This window comes from Triticum dicoccoides, chromosome 3B (genome assembly GCF_002162155.2).
Source record: "Triticum dicoccoides isolate Atlit2015 ecotype Zavitan chromosome 3B, WEW_v2.0, whole genome shotgun sequence".
NCBI classification, from domain to species: Eukaryota; Viridiplantae; Streptophyta; class Magnoliopsida; order Poales; family Poaceae; genus Triticum; species Triticum dicoccoides.
Genome location: NC_041385.1, coordinates 641,801,432 through 641,806,990, shown reverse-complemented (window position 1 = coordinate 641,806,990; position 5,559 = coordinate 641,801,432).

Here is a 5,559-nt window from a genome sequence, read left to right as displayed (position 1 = left end):
GTTGGACCCACACCAACTTCCCCGACTTATTTGCTGAACTCCAAACGTCCCCCTCGTCCTCCCGCCACATTAGGTGGCTGGAGGTTGGGGTCCTTGCCTGGACTCTTTGGATTGTTCGTAATAAGCTTGTGATCGAGTGTACCCCTCTCCGTCGTGCTACTGACGCTCTCTACAAATTCTCGGGTTTCCTGCAGCTTTGGCGGCCGCTTAGCCGTCCCCTGGAGCGCGACGCCATCTCTGCCTTCATCGCCGATCTTCGCTCGATGGCCGTCCGCCTTTCACCACCGCCGCCGCCGCCGCCGCCGGAGCCTGACTAAATCCCCGGTGCCGGTCTCGCTTTGTTTTTTCTCTTTCTTTGGGCTTGTTGAGCTGTGCCCTCAGCAGAACCTTATGACTTTGTTGTGGTACTTGGGTGTGTGTGTGTGGACTTGGTGTGGTTGTATGTCCTTTGGCGGTCTGCTTTATCTATAAAGCGGGGCGAAAGCCTTTTTTGGTATACTATGGACGCCCCAATGGCTCTCGTGCGACAGGGCGACCAGGGAGGCGATTCCGCGGGCGCCGGCGGGGGCTTCACAGTGGTGCCGGAGGCGGGATGGACGGCGGTTCGCCCGGCGGTGGGGCGCGCCCGGTGCTGCGCCTCGCCCGGCGGGAGGCCCCCTGGCCCGCTCCCCTCTGGTAGCCGGTTCTGGGCGTTGGGGGTGGCGACTCCGATGACGATGAGGAGGCGGAGCTCGTGCAGGTAAGTGGACATGTGAGTGGTGGTGATGAGCCGAGGCCGTCGTCGACGTGCTCGGTGGGTGACTTTGTCGCCCGTGCGGAGGAGCTAGGGGGCTCCTGCGTGGCCGGTCGCCGGCGTGCGTTCGCCCCTGGCGGGCGTGGCGGGCGCTGCCTAGCGCCGCGGATCTGGAGACCGCCGAGGGGAGTGGATGCGGGCCCTGAGGGCCGCTCGCGTACCCTGCCGGAGGTGGGACGCCGGGAACTGGTGCTGGCTGTGCCGCTCTCGGGCTCGGCTTGCTCGCCGGAGTCGACAGGGGTCGACGACGGCGGCGGGGCGGATCCCTCAAGGGCGATGCGGGCCATGGCTAGGGTTTCGGTGCCGCCGCCTCCCGGGCCGGCCCCCTCGCTGGGCCTTTCGGACTGGCCCAGTCTGCCTTTGCGTGGGCTGGGTGGCCCATTGGCCGACCCATCCTCGCCCGTACCAGAGGGGACGCAGGGGCGCTCCTCGGTGCTTGGGCCTAGGCCGCCTGGCCCGGTTGCTTTGCGCCCGCAAGTGACTAGGCCCGAGCCCACCGCGCGAGTGGAGGTGCGGCCGCCTGCGCCTATTTATAGGTGGCTGTGGCTGCCGAAGGGTGCCCTAGATCTGTCGCTATGGTTTCCCGCATCCCTCTCGCAGGTGCGGCGATTCGGTCACCTCGCGTGCCGTCTGCGCCGCTCCCCTCCTCCCCCCCACTCACCTGCTCGTTTGCCACCGCGGTGCGGATGGGATCCCGCTGCGTGGAGAAACCACCGATGTCGCCCCCGATCCCGGCGGAGCGTCAACGCGAGCAAGATCTGAGGGCGAAGGCGCTCTCCAAGGTGCCGGTGCCTCAGGCGACGGAGGGGGGTGGGGGCCGCCGCCTCCTTGGTGGCTCGTGGAGCAAGAGCGGAAGAAGATGGAGGATCGCGAGCGCAAAAAGAAGAAGAAAGAGGAATATCGGTGCCGGGGACTCGAGCAGAAGAATGAGCTCAAGCGGAAGGAATCCCTCCTTCCTCCGAGCCGCGAGCGGGCAGGGGATCCACTCGCCAAGAAGCAGAAGCCGAAGGGGGCTGGCCCGGCGCTGCTGCCATTGGCGGCCGGGCCGTCAGCGTCGAAGGGGTCGGCCGATGCCCCGATCCCAGTGGAGGAGTTCGACGGGCCAGAGTGCTTCAAATGTGGTCGGGTGGGCCACTACCAGAACATGTGTATCTTCAAGCCCTTGTGCGTCGTCTGTCATGAGGAGGGACACGCGTCGGCGCACTGCCCCTCGCGCGGGCGGCCGTTGCTGCTGCAAATCATGGGCAACGCCATTCCCGGCGAGGGCTTTTTCTGCCTCCCCTACGTGGAGATGGAGGGCAAGGAGACCCGGGCCCCGGTGGTGGCGGACGCGGCGTTCATCTCGGCGGCGCCTGGCAAGCTGTCGATTCCCATCTTGGAGGCAGAGCTCCCTCACCTCTTCGAAGAGGAATGGGATTGGCAGGTGGCGGCCGTCGGAGACGACACGTTCTCCGTTGTCTTCCCCAACAAGGCCATGCTGCGGATGGCGATGCGAAGCGGCAAACTCTATCTTTCCCTCGACATCATGGCGGATATCAAAGAAGCGACTCAGGAAGCGCCCAAGGCCGATCTCATGCCGGATGTGTGGGTTAAGCTCTGGGGAGTGCCACCTAAGCACCATCGTGTGGACCGTCTCATGGCAGGGACCGTGATGATCGGGCGCCCGATGGAGGTGGACAAGGCGTCGCTGGCGGGGCTGGGTCCTGTGCGGATGCATTTTGCGTGCAGATCCCTGGCTAAGCTCAAAGTCTATGTCCAGGTGTGGTTCAACAGTGAGGGCTTCACCTTCCGCCTGGAGGCCGAGTCGGGTGGCAATCAGGGTGAAGCCCCCCCTCCTCTTCCCCCGGCTACCATGGATAAGGGTCCGGATGACAAGGACAAGGACAAGGACAAGGATACGAGCATGGGCGACGACTCCATCGACACCGCATCCTGGGATAAGCTGGGCCTCAAGGACAAGGCTTCCGACGCCGCGGCACCGGATTCGGGGGCCGCAAAGGATCTAGAGGAGCGCCAAGTGGGCGTGGGCAGCAACGAGATGGGCTTCAATCAATATGGCTCCAACATGTCCCTCGGCCTCAACCTCGACAAGGGCATTTCGGCTTCGTGCGATTTGGAGGGCCGCTCCATGCTCGTCTCCCCGGTGGCCGCGGATGTGGGTGGGCAGCGCGCTGTCGCGCCACGTTCCCCTATGTCTGTGCGCGGCCCTGGTAGCGGCGGGGTGCGGCTCCACAAGAAGCCGGCGGGCCGCAAGACTCCTCAGGTGATGCCGGTGAGCCCACCATCGGTTCGTGCGGGCACGCCGGTCTCGCTTCGGCCGGTGGTGATGGCGCTGGCCTCCCCGGAGGGTCCGGTCGGTGGGCCTGCGCCGACGGCTCCCCCTCCTCCTTCGGACGCGTTGCGGGCGGAGGTGTCCAAGGTGGCGCCCATCTCCACGGCCAAACGCTCCAAGGCGGTGGTGACGACCCCGGTGGCTCAAGAGCGGGTGAGTGCTCGATCGAAGGGCGCCAAGGGCACCCTTCCTGCTCTTCAGCGTGCTCAGCTTTTGGTGGCTCAGAAGAACATGGAGACCGAAGGTAACCCCATACCCCTTTTTACGATTTTTGATGATTATTCAGATGAGCGCCTCGGGGATATTTTAGCGGATAGTGGGGTAGATTTGTCTGATGAGGGGGAGGCACGTGAGCTCCTATCTCTTATCCAGGCTAAAGAAATTGTGCAAGCCGCGCTGGCCCAGGCAGCGGCGGTCCGCGTTGCGCCGGCAGCAGAAGAAGCAGGGGCTTCTCTGTTGCCTGTTACGCGGCCCGATCGGGTGGACACAGTAGCAAGGGCTGCGCCGTCCCCCTCAGCCCGTGGTCCTGTCAAGACACGGCACGTGGCCAAAGCGGTTACCGCCCGCGGTATCCGCCTCCGCAATCGCATAATCTAATGCGTTTCATTTTCTGGAACATCCGAGGCTTCGGCCACGTTGGGAGGCGGACCCAGCTAAAAGAATTCATTCGCGTTGAGGATATCGATGTCGTTGGCTTGCAGGAAACCATTAAAACTGAATTCTCTCACCGAGACCTGCTAGCCATCGACCCTCTCGAGCGCTTTGTATGGCACTGGGTGCCTGCGGTGGGTCACTCAGGGGGCCTACTTCTTGTGGTCAGCTTCGCTTGTTGCGAGGTGGTGGCGTGGGATGCCGGTCGTTTCTTCGTGTCGGCACACATTCGCCATCGCGCAACCCTCCGCGAGTGGGAGGTTATCGTCGTGTATGGCCCGGCTGATCACTCGCTCTCTCAGGAGTTCTTGGGGGAACTACAGGAGAAGGTTGCGGCCTTAGGTGTGCGCAACCTGCCGCTGATCGTCGGGGGGGATTTCAATTTATTCCGTTCGGGAGCGGACAAGAACAACGGGATCATTAACTGGACAAGGGTGTCCATGTTTAATAACGCGATCGCGTCTATGGCCCTTAGGGAAGTGGCCCGCGTGGGCGCTCGATACACTTGGACAAACAAGCAGTTGGCACCAGTTCGGTCAGTGCTTGACCGAGTGTTCATGTCCGCGGAGTGGGAAATGTTGTTTCCCATGTGCTCTCTACACGCTGAAACGAGGATCGGGTCGGATCACGTCCCTCTGATCCTCTCCTCGGGGGAGGATAGGTTAAAACGAAGCCCCCGGTTTTTCTTTGAGACTGCGTGGTTTGAGCACCCGGATTTCGAGCAACTCTTCCTCTCCAAATGGGAGACTTGTGTTGCACGGATCGGGCACACGCGAGGGCCCATGGAATTCTGGATTGCCGCAGGGGCGGGGATGCGTGCGGCTCTAAAAGGCTGGGGGGCCAACAAGGATTGTGAGGATAAGTTGCTCCGTGCGCGTTTGGTCGCGGACCTCGCCCGTATGGATGCAACTGCGGACTCTCAGGTCTTCTCGGAGCAAGACTGGGCTCAGCGCTACGCTGTTGAGGCCCAAGTAGAGGCTCTCTTACGGGCTGAGGAGGAGTATTGGCGTAGGCGCGGAGGAATCAAGTGGACGCTCAAGGGGGACGCGAACACACAATATTTCCACGCCTACGCTAACGGCCGGCGTCGTAAATGCGCCATCCTAAGACTGCAATCTGAGCAGGGGCTCCTTTTGCGTCAACAGGATATTGTTCGACATATTTACGACTTTTACATTTAGTTGATGGGCACCAGGGAGGAGGCCCGGGCTCGGCTGCGGTCGGATGTTTGGGACCCGCGCTGCGGGTCACGGTCGAGGAGAATGAAGGCTTGGGCCTCGCCTTCCTTCCCCAGGAGATCGACCAGGCCGTCCTTGGGATGCGCTTTGACACCGCTCCGGGTCCGGATGGGTGGCCGGTGGCGATGTTCAAAAGGTTCTGGCAAGTGCTCAAGGGTCCTATTTTCGAAGTTTGTAACGGGTTTATGCGTGGTACAGTAGACATCTCTCGCCTTAACTTTGGGGTTCTCTCTCTTCTTCCCAAAGTCCAGGGCGCGGACAACATTAGACTCTTCCGCCCTATAGCACTTACCAATGTCCCGTTTAAGATCTGTTCTAAAGCTTGTTCTACGCGCTTATCTCCGGTAGCTCATCGTATTATTAGTAGGAATCAGTCGGCTTTTATTCGTGGTCGCAACATTTTGGAGGGACCGCTGGCCCTCCAAGAAATCGTTCACTCGCTCAAACGCTCTCGCCAGCCGGTGATTCTTTTAAAATTAGATTTTGAGAAGGCGTATGATCGAGTGAACTGGGAGTTCCTCCGACAAACCCTTTTGGATCGAGGA